We start from the raw sequence: 12,651 nt of genomic DNA on the forward strand, positions 1-12,651 counted from the left end.
TGTAATCTATATAAGGGAATAAATTCATTCGATATTTTGCGACCTTGATCCTGACATTTGTACGGAGAGCGCGCGAATGAGGACAGGCGGCGACCTCGCGCGGCCGGCTTGCGCAACGTGCAGCGCGGCACGCCACCGCACCGCACTCCGCACGATGCGCGCGAAATGAGGACGCCAAATGACATCAAGCTTATGTGTATACAAACGTAATTTGTACCAAGTCTCTCACTATGCAGTATAATATGTTGTGTATTATAACCTAGTTATATCCTACATAAAATATTTGTGTGTATCTTTGTTAAAATATTGTAATCTTCCTGCATATTGAATAAATTGCAACCTTTGAGCGGGTGTGGTTTGCAAAAATGTTAAAAATTTCATCATACACACACACAAATTCGATCGAATTCACATTATTTTAATAATGGTCATGTTTTCAGGGAAGCTTGTATTCGTCGGAATTTATTTTAATAGAATTTTTGAGCATATAAAATTTTTGACTGTTAATTTCATAGAACCTATCGTCACTTGTACGATAAGATAAAGTTAACTGTTTACTCTGTCGGAAGATTCATAATTTTATATAATAGTCCTGTTGACATTCCAATTAAGTGTTACTTGAACAATTCTTTGAATAGATTTTTTTATAAAAGTTCTTTTTGTAGTTAAGTATATAAAAATTTATTTATTTGCATTATAATCTGGTATCTTTAATTTGTACGTTAAAATCAATAACAAAATTTAACCAAAAATAAAAAGGTCCATACACAAAATAAGTACTGAACAAAAGGATTCAATTAATATTTCAATAGGGACATGTACTAACGTACGTAGGAATTTTTTGTTGATTATTCAAAGCACAGATAATATATTACTACTACTATACAAGAATCCAAAGTATTTCAACTCCAACTAAAGTTTACAATTAAATATCTATGATTTAGAAGATAGATAGTCAGCAAGTCAATTAATAATGCCTTGAATAATTTTCTATTTTCTAAAGGATCTTTTAAATTACTTAACTTTTAAATTATTTATAAATACAATTTAACTTGAAATATAGATTATGTTCAAACAGCATGTTTTGTCAAGCTAACACTAGTTAGACAAAAGATTAAGGTGTAAAAGCGAGGATGAAAATCCTTACAAGAACCCCATCTACATTAATTGAGAACTCTATCAAAAAATAAATGAATTTAATTTCTATTTCTAAAATTTGAATGTAAGATATATGATAGCAGAGTCCAGCACAGCATAGCAGATGACCTGGTACGTATTCTTTTAAAAAAAACGAATTTTCGGTTTTGCTTTCAACAACATATTTGATAATTTTATAAAGACTTTTTATCTATCGTGTAAAAGCCGATCGGTTTATTTAGGTCAGCCGTAAGTATTACGTATAACCCTAGTTTTACTGGTTATGTAAGTGTTTTACGACTTGACAATTATTGTTTAGTATAAAACGATCCTAATCGTAAGTTAAGTAGAAATAATGAGGCTATCAGCACGAATGAGGGAACAATAATTTTATAATAAAGCGACACGAGCGCCCGCTGGCGAATTATCGCACCACTAAAACTGTCATGAAAGCAGATACAAAAGTTACCTTGTTTTCTTTAACTTTCTTTTAAAGGAAAGGAATGTTGAATGAAGCTTTAACATGACATTTTTAGGAATGCGGTACGATCGAAAAAGTGATCCATATTTGACTTTTGGCTTTCACTAAGTAATTGGCACATTTAAAGACTATTATCTCAGTTAAGTTGATGTAAAGGTTACAAATACCACTAGCAACAAATTTATATCTTACTAATATTATATATGTGAATGTTTAGATGGATGGATGTTTGTTTGAAGGTATCGCCGGAATGGCTCAACGGATCTTGATGAAATTTGGCACAGATGTAGAACATAGTCTGAAAGAACACATAGGCTATTTATTAAGTTTTTTTAATTCCGCGCGGACGGAGTCGCTGGCGACAGCTAGTAACTAAATGAACGAGGATGTTGAATAAAAAAAAACGAGCGCTTGTTTACAGAATAAACAAAAAATAAATTGCAATGGAAATCAGTAAGTTACTTAATAAAAGTTTCGGGTAATATTCGATGTTTTCTTTTTAGCGTAGTTAATGATGTTATCTATGTATATAAAAGAAAGTCGTGTTAGTTACACTATTTATAACTCAAGAACGGTTGAATCGATTTGACTGAAAATTGGTGGGCAGGTAGCTTAGAACCAGGAAACGGACATAGGATAATTTTTACCCCGTTTTCTATTTTTTATTCCGCGCGGACGGAGTCGCGGGTAAAAGCTAGTTTAGTATAAAAGGTAATAATATGAATACTTTTTTAACTAAATCTCTATCTACGATTAATTCACGGTTAAAATTCTGTTGGTTTACAATTACGCAACGGTAACAATGTGAGACAAGTTCGCAGCGCACATCTCCGCAGCCCGCCGCTAGATGACGCAACGCGTTGTGAAAGCGATACCTCGGAATTGGGTTAACGCCGCGACGACGACTTCGACGTTCGCTCGAGCTCGACTCGCGGACATGAGTTTATTTTTATTATCCGTACACTTACAGTTATGTTGTATTTAAAACATTCCATTGTCATTTATTGATTCACAAAATAATGATTCATACAATCATTGATTACATTACATATTGTGGTATTGTAAATTATTAATTAAACACGGATTAAGTCTTAGAATTTTACATGCATAGATTAGTTAACTGACATTAGTAATAAACTTTTTAGAATTGTTACATAGATTTAACAGTATTTTTTTTATATAAATATTACAAGGTATTAACGAGCAAGCGGCCACATGAATTCGCCGAAATGGCGAAGCGACCGCTGCCCATAGACATCCGCAATTGCAGATGCGTTGCCTACCCTCAATCGACGAAGGAGAAGACGCACAAAAAGAGAATATTTAACCTTCCTATGCATCTCCTCCTCCATCAAATCCTTTCCTTATAAGAAAAGGGTGGGAGAAAAGAGGACTAAAATTAGGCCTCGGGCACCACAATCAACCGACGAAACACGGAATTGCTTCCACTTCACGCCTTTCTTCTGTGTGGTCGTGGTATTTTATCGGGCGAGCCGGCCAATTCGTGCAACAGATGTTGTTGCAAAGCCTTTTTGGTCAATCGGTTAGATAACTTGCTATTGAACTATTTCTTATCGAACATTGTAAGACTTGAAAATTACAGAAGTAAGAATGCACAATAACAATACCTTACGGTATTTTGTTAATGGAAAATCTCTATTGTAGTCATTTGTGTTGTTTGAATGTACACTTTATATGGATTAGAGATTAACATTATTCCGGTCGCAGTCTGAATCGGCCGATGTGGCCTTGACCAACGGATTTAGGTCAAGAGAAATCGATTTATCCGTGCTACTTTATTCTCTTTTATTACTTTTAAATCGTTAAGATTTGACAATAATATTAATTTCAGTAGAGAAATATTAACAAAATGAAGAACTTATTCAGTTCATATTTATTGTGAGTTTCAAAGACGTAACGTAATTATAATAATTATAGTAGTATTTGTTTCCTTGTTACGCGATCAGATGCTAGTAGGTTGATATAATATAAGCAATTACGTAAATCTAATCTAACTCATTGAATGATACTACTTGTATGTTATGAAAATAAACGTTTTACGTATTTGTTTTTAGAGTGAATTTACGCTGCAGTAATTTACTTGAATTGAATTGTTATCTTTGTTTGCTTTTCAAAAATATGAAGAAGCGAGCATACCTTTTTCTCAAAGGCCGGCAACGCATCTGAAGTTCCACTAGTGTTGTGGTTGTTCATGGTCGTCGATCAACCATCATCTCGATGTTCCCGCCAATTTTTTTTCCGTTCTATAATATAAAAATAGATTGACAGATAATGTATTTTTGTACTTTACGGCAATTGAAACTCACAGCATTATTGTTGATTTTATTTATTAATAGGTCTTCTAACTTTGCTATTGTACTTTGACTAAATATTTTATTTAAAAAGTCAATGTGGAATTTATAACAAATTCGTTCTGACTATATCAGAATCTGGATGTATATGTTGAAACATAGCGAAACGCAGATGAACTTGGCCTCGGACTTGTATATAGGTCACTGTCGGAGTTTGTACACCATTGTAGTGATTGTTGTGTCTCGACTGTACAGACTACAAACAAACATATTGTTTTGCGATTACATTATAACGTTTTACATTATAATTTTATTATAGGAAAATTACAATGTGATTTAAAATACTACATTGATTATAATTTAATTATTGTACTAGAAAGGAAAATAACGTTAAGCGTTATTAGGCCTCCATTCGGAAATAAACGGAAACTAAGAACCAAAATAATAATAAAAACTTGAGAGGTGTCAAGGGACACCCGGATGGAACGAAGTTCCTTTCTATTAATTAATGAAGGAACCAATGTTTATTCTATGAATAAAAAACTTAAGTCTTCACAAGAAGTACATTTTATTTCTATGAATTTTCGTTATATATTGTCACGTCGTTGCCATGGTGAAGTAGCGCTCATTCGTCGTTAACATACTTACTATAGCAAAAAGTGTCGTGACAACTTTTCGTAAGATTTTTTTCCGTCTAGCCCCCTTTCACAACGCGCGATAAGGAACTTCGTTCCGAAAAACTTTTAATCGATAAGTTTGATAAACTTTACATCAAATCACTTACTTTATATTTCCATATAATATATTTTTATTTACATATAGCAGCTATAACAATGTTTTCCATAAATATCGAACACTTGTTAATATTATTGTAGGAAATTGTATTAACAAATGTTATTGACCCCGCAACGGTCACCGAACTTTTATAACTTACAGCTGGCTAACAATTATGATACCTGTATTAACAATATTTACACGTTAACTAAAAATTAGCTGATCAAGTAAATGATGTATTGTTAGCGACCAATATTATTCATTCCTGACTTGTTTTTTATGTTTTTTGATTGGCAAATAACATACCTTTGTTACCTAATATAAAAATATCAACTAAACTTTGAAATAATGTATTCCTATAATACCTAATAACAGAAAATTAATTCTATATATAAATTTTTGACTGTCAGTAAAAATGACGTTTAAAAAAATTACGATTAATTTAAATATCACAATTGCAACATTTTGTTCATAATATTATGTTTGATGAACAAAAACGGTAGCGTTTTCTAAATACTATTTTTCTATTGACAGTTTTATGAGCATAATTCAATTACCATTATAGACAAAGATAAAATTAAAAGTATTACGTCACGTTTGATTATAGACTTTTATGTGTATTTTGTACTTTAACTCTATCCAATCCAAATATCCTTTGATTTTATCGCTCATGCTTTCGTTGTTTTGTACAAATTTTATATTTAAAGGCCGGGGTGGCTCGTTATAAGAATTATAACTAATTGAGATCACTTGTGGATAATGTCGGATTCAAAGAATATACTCAAAGAATTAACAAACTATAATTGATTCACAAAGCTCATGTAAACAATTTTAGCAACGATCCCTATTTCCAGATTGACTAATGTCAGGCGAGCATCATACAAGTAGTCTCTTCAAGCTGATTTCTTCTTTTGATTGCGAGATATATAAAAAATAAAAGTAAGGGATTAGGGAATAACATATAATAATTAACACTGAACGAAACCTAGAAAACTTCATTTCAATCATTACGTATTTGTTATTGAAAAATCAAGTAAAAAACAATTAAATCTTACGCTTTTTTGGAAACAAACAAGCATGAAGCCTCTGTTTTTGCCCTTCAAAAAGAGGTGAACGATCTTCCCATCTCCTTACCTCAAAAAAAGATAGCTAAGAAAGCGAGAGATGGATAACGTTGAACCGAAGTTAACTATCGCGTGAGTTAAAAGTCGTTTTAGATTAGCAAAAAAAAAGCAGGCGCAAACCGGTTGATATAGTGCTGAGCACGGCACAGACCGGTGCGGATCTTACCGATGGAATTTCAATTTTGAATTTATTTTATCAAATTGGCAATCTTATTGGATTGCAGATTGAAAAATTCACTTTCTACATTTAAGTCCTTCATGTATTGAATTCATTCGAAGTGAAAGACATACCTACCTATGTATAAAAAAATGAAAAAAATATTAGATGTATTAAAAAATCATTCATCCATCCATTAGGTACCCGAAGAATGCAAATCAAATGACACATAACTCTCCAAAATTTACAAAACAAGAGGTCATAATGAAATTGATATACATGCATAGAAACCGGCATAAATACCCGTGAAACGACAAAAACGACGTGCAAAACAAAATCATAAAAGTATCGTTAAAGGTAAAGCAAAAAAAAGAGAGCAAATAATTTAGGAATTATTTAAAGATGAAAAGGTTTGAGTACAATTTATAAAAACAAGTAAAGTAAGTAAGAAGGTTATTAAATCAGAAGCAATATTAACACTATAAGTGGAATCCCTCGTTAAACAAGTACCGGTATCTGAGCACACGGATTTGCATATAACGGCAACCATTGAATCATACTGCTAGAAAGTAAAACTATATCAGGTTAGAATTAAAAAATACAATATATATACTATACATTTTTTTACAAAAGAGACATCACGTAATAGTAAATTTTATAAGAATTACAGGTATTTTATGAAGAACTTTGACGTATTTTATATCTAACACATTTTTTTTAAAGCTGGAACTTAGCTGAGGAAACTGTAAATATAAAGTGAGCTCGTTCTGATTGCTGGTTAGTTACAACGTACACGGAAGTGACCTTGTGTTGTGTAGCGATGCGGCTCTAGCATGACGCTACGTCACCGCAAACTGTTCAAGCGGTCCTATTGAAAAATATCTATTTCTGTCTAGTACTATGTAAATATACGAACATTAATTTTAAAATTGGAACGCATACTGTCGGAAACTCGTTTATTGCTCACTAAGAAAACCGTTGGTGTAACTCTCATCCTAAATTTTGTCCTGGGGACCACATATGCATGAGCTATTTATTTTTTGCATAAACTCATTCTTTATTCTCGTACCAGACCTGATTCATTGTGGCGTCTAGTAAACATAATGTTAAGTTATTGTGCACGTCAGGTTAACTTTACCGTCTGCTCTGTAATGTCTTGCGGTAGGTATCTGTATCTAATGTCTGCGGTATATGAACTAAAATAAGAAGGTTTTACCTATATTTCATTACAAATTCATATCAATATGGAGAAGACGTATCATTTTGACATAATATTTTGCATCAAGTAACGTGTCGTTTTAACGTCACGTCATCATCTAATTTATAAAAATACGCGAAACAAAATATGTGCAAATATCACTGTAATTGTCGGTTCAACGCTTACAATAACATAATGACTTTTTGCAATAAGAAAAAATATCATAGAGCAAACATTCAATATACCGTGCGTTGTCATCGAAACGCAAAGAGAATCACATGGCGGAGCTAAATAAAAACAAGAGTTCCCACATGCGTAGAACAATGGGAGCAGAAAGTTGTGCGAACTGTGAACGCGACACTAGCGCCAAAGAGAGCCGAATAAACTATGCGTTATGCCTGCAAAAGATGTAGAGAAATTAGTATATTAACGCAAAAATACATAGAGATGTTTTCGGTCTAACCTTGCTCGTTATATGTTGATTAGTTTGAAAACTCACGACTTTAAAGTATCGAAAATATTTTTTATATATTATAATATAGTACTTAATTGACGGGTTACCTAGGGAAGGATTTTACACGCACAATATTGGCCACTAATAGAAACTATAACAAGGTATAGGATCGTCGCAAAAAAGAAGTAAAGCGCTGGGTAAGGAAGAGCGAACTGGAGAAGTGCGCTTATATTTTGTTTAGTCCGCTTGGAACACAGCCAACGTTACTATGCATCGCAATGCCGCAGTGTGTATTCAAAAGTTGTAAAAATAATGCCTGAAAAGTCAATTCATCAGCCGGAGTATCTTATTTTTGGTAAGTATATGAAGAATAAGTTATATGTTAAAAATTTCAAATAGTAAAAAATTTAAAATTTTGAAAAGTTACCTGTTCTAAACCACCGCTATAAAGGTTTGGCCAAAACTACCAACACACGCACAAATTATTGTTTAACAGAATAGTGGATGCATGGAGTAGATTTCTACTGTAATAATTCTTAAAAAGTTGTTTTCAGTAGTTTAAAATTACTTAATGCTACTTTTGTGTCTCTTTGTTTTAGACTCTTATTAAATATTTAGCTTTCAATATCAAAAAAACAGCAAAACTTGCAAAGACTGATTAAGGAACTGATAAAAAAAACAATTCGATAAAAAATACTGTTACTTTGTTGAAAAAAACTGCAGCTGTTACAACAAAAATGAACTATGGAAATTAATCTTATAATAAAATAAATCTTACATTTATAATTTCACAAATAACTACCAGGTTGATTTATATTTCGTTTATTATAAAATTTCTAGACTCGATAAAAATCTTATTAGAATGCGGAAAACTGGTCTGTTTTAGTCTAAGTGTCAGTAAAAAAACTCTTACATCAAGAACTTTTTCTTTTCTTCTCAAAAATTATTTAAAATACTGATCAAAAAAATAGCTCCATAGTAATATTTCTATTAACAGATATTACGTCACTAGTTTACTTACCATGAAACGAAACGTCAATTTTAGTAAAGAGAGACGCTCGTATCTCTGGATATGTCCATCTTGCTCTATCTTACGGTAAACTAATAGGCGAGACGGTCGCGGAGCGTGATCCGACTGTGAACCGCGCAAAAACTTTGCGAGCGGAGAAATTTCCTTCATATTCCAGTTTTTGTTTCATATAAATCGCTTTATAACGGAATTTTCGCACCGAACGCGATAATGTCGAGCGGAACAACGAGAATGGTTTCTCTCTCTTATTTCTAAAATCTATCTTATTTTATTATACTAATATGACTATAACGACTGTCTTTTAGTCCTCTGAAAGGTCCATAGAATCTTTGTCTTTGAAAAATCATATAGTTCTCTTACATATTTGTTCCTTTCATAATCCTCTGCATATTTCTGGATACTGGTTACGAATATTTTAGTATGTTTTAGAATAACATAAGTATTGAGTGCATTGAATTCTACATTTTTATACGAACTCAGAAGGATTTGTAGTAGTTATCATTTAATATGCTGTTGTGGTTTCATTTTGTAGATCTAAGTCGAGATGGATCATTGAAAATGTACAATAAAAATAAACAGAGCTAAGTACTACGTGTTGAAAACGTAAAACGTGACATTTGTGTAATGCACCGAGCCATGGCAGTAAAACTCTTTTGTTACTAAGCTAGAAATAGTATGGTACATTAAAATATCTCTTGACAATTAACTAAACATTAGAAATTGAAGACTGATCGATTGAATAAAGCCTTGAATTCGAAGAACAAAGCCTATTTAAAGTACCCTACTTATATAACGCGAAAGCATATTATTAAAGCAATATCAAACACCAACTTTATACACGACAAATGAATGAGAAACACTGCAAAGTCTTTAAGTACTATATAAAAGCAGGTAATTAGCATGCACACTTTACTGTGTTGTAATAACTAATGACTTCCTTCACGAGTGGCAATATCGCTCAGTGAGTGCACCTTATCTGACTTCCCAACTGGCATTGTTCGTGTTCGTGGGCAAGTCGAGTCCATTGCATTCGCGTTCGATGCACGCACGTTTGCATTCACGCTCATCTCCTCCTCCCGCGGTACCGGGCCGGGTGCCTGCCATGCCGACTAGCGAGTTAGCGACGATGATAGCGGGATTAGCGGTCCTCCCTCGGCTCGCCTCGGCGCCTCTCGACTTTCCTCGCGACCCAACACTAGATGTAAATATGTGAGCCTTGCAAGAGTGAACGAGACCTCAGCTCGGCGTTCGTTTTGCCCCCGCCCGCGAGTGCCATCGCTCGACGCGCCTCGTTTCAATTCGCTCTTTTTCATCAGTCTGCTTCAGGCATTACGGTTAGCTGTACGTGTCGTTGTGTACTCGCTTTTATCAGACTTTTATTCGTGTTCTTTACGAAAAAAGTATCAGACTTTCCAGCCCCTAAGTAGACCAAGCGCATGGTCGCGATCGTTGTGACTGGATATATAGTGTTATAGTGAGAGTGGTGTGTGACTCCTCACGCTGCGACCACTCCGTCCTGGATTTGTCGGCGTTGTCCTCCGACACTCGAGGTAAATACCGACTCTTGCGCGGTTCGAGAGCGATCGCATACGTGGAAGGAAACCGGATTGCGGTGTCGTGTCGTGCTTTCATAAAACTTAATAGCCATTAAGACTAGGTGTTATGAAGTCTAAATAGCCCAGAATTCTAAGCCAGCACTCGAGCGATATTTTTGTACCGTTAGTTAGCTGACGTTGCGTGTTCAGGATCGTTCGTCGCTTCATGCTTGTTGTAGCATATAGTTGTATGCCACTAACATTAATTTATATGTGCCCGCGTCGCTTATTACAATACGGAAAACTCGTCCGTGTTAGCATTCCTCAATGCCACACTTAACTAGATAAAGCGTGCGTTACGTTATTACGTACGCGGAAGTAGTGTGAAACTTTATTGTTCCTTAATCATCTGACATTGAACTTTTGGTGGACGAAGTAATAAACGTGAGGTTTTATGTTAGGAACTTTTGAAATTAAGCGAGACTATGTTTTAGGCATATGATGAACTGCGAATTACATATATTTGAATCTAATAGTTATCATTAAAATTCGCTCGAGTGCGTCTTGGTGGGCGTGGCAAGTGTCCAAGTGCCTCAAGGCCCGTGGGGACTGGTTTTTAAATCGTGCACAGTGTGCACACTTGAGAAATTTCGACATAACCTAACAGAGGATATTCGTTGTAAACCCACTTGTAAAATATGTGATAAGTGATCGATAAAAAATGTAAAAAGCAGAAAGGGGAGATAATATTCCTCTGCACTGTCAATAATAAAGTTTTTAATTAAAATCTATATCTATCAAAGTTGTCATTAGTTACAGTGATTCTTATCATCGAAATTGTTGAATAGCAACTTAATTAATTTATTAAGCAATCTTTTTTTCTAACAATAAATTGATAATCCAATGTTACTTGCACAACAATAGAGATATTTAATAAAATCTGTCAAAACAAAATCCCTAAACGTCGATACAAGAAGATAATTTTATATTTGATATAACTATATTTCATTTTGTATGAATCTAGCCACACTGCGTGAAAGGTTGCATATTAGTATTGATTTATTTTTATGCCATTTCACCAAGCTGAAATTTGATGCTGATCTTTACAGCTGGTGCCATATTAACTTCCATGCACGTGTTAGATGCACTATTTTCTAGAATTGTATGGTCGTTATTCCTCATTTGGCATCGGCATTCCAGTAGGTACTACTTTAGTTTTCTCCGTTGATTAATTTTAAATATTTATTCTCCATCTTTTACTCTTTTTTTATCCTATTGATTTTATAAAAATTGGTGTTTAATTATGTAATTTGTGTGTGTACATGTACCTATTACAATATGGTTTATAGCTTTCACAACATTTCATCTATATTTAGCGATGCGATGCGTGGTGTCGGTGACGGGCTGGCGGGACGTGGCGAGGGCAGGGCGGGTTGCGGGGTTCACAAGTAGGTCGCCGTGCTAGTGTGTTGCGTTCGCGTTGTAGAGACGTAGAGACGTATCGTACCTGCGCCGGTGACTCTCTTTGAGTCAAAGTTTGGCAAAAGTTTATAGCTAACAGATAAATAAACATTCTTGTTTACGATTTGTGCAGATATTGTACTTGTGGTAGTGTTTCGGAAAATTGTACTTCTGTGTTTTCTTCGTATTGTGTTTTTAAGTGAGTTTCTTGATAATTTAGATTCGAAATTGGACCTAGTTGGCGCTGGCATCAAGTTCTGAAGTCAGCAGAACTTTAACTGTTAACAGAATTTCCTGAAAACAAGCAAGCTATCTCTTCGGGATTGGCTAGTAAATATATTTTTTTATACTTGAAACCACATCATACAGGTTCATTATAGAATTTTCTTTGATACAAACAAACGAAACACGTCATGGTTTCACTTCACTTCAGAATTTTCGAATAAGTAGTTATAAATTGTTCAGTATTTATAACTATACTTCTGTTCTATACTCGTAAGTCGTAGTACTCTGTACTATATTATAATAATTATTATTGTACGTGACCTAAAGCGCTGACGGTATTGACGTGTGAATGATATTGTACAAAGCATCGGTGTACATTTCGTTGATCCCCCGCCGTTTTTATATTTCGAAGAATCTCAGAATAAAAATCGGGTCAGACACACAAAATGAATTAATGAGCGGAAGATTTTCTGAATCATTCTTACATTACGATGTTACACGATTTCTTCGCGATTCTTTTGATTTCGAAACAAAAACGTATGGCAAAGTGCGTGGGAATATGATAAAAAGAAAACATAATAGTGGTAACAAAGTTCTGATCCTCAGTGGCGTATCAAGTGTTTATGATGTTTGGAGGATCTAAAAGCTTTCAAGCACCTAACCCCAATCACAATCATAGATTCGTTCTTAGTGTGTTTTGATTGCAATCAACTTTGTTCAAAATGTGTGTAACGAAGAAAGGGTGACGGTAGTGAATGACCGA

The sequence above is a fragment of the Papilio machaon genome, chromosome 8, assembly GCF_912999745.1.
Source record: "Papilio machaon chromosome 8, ilPapMach1.1, whole genome shotgun sequence".
Classification (NCBI taxonomy): Eukaryota; Metazoa; Arthropoda; class Insecta; order Lepidoptera; family Papilionidae; genus Papilio; species Papilio machaon.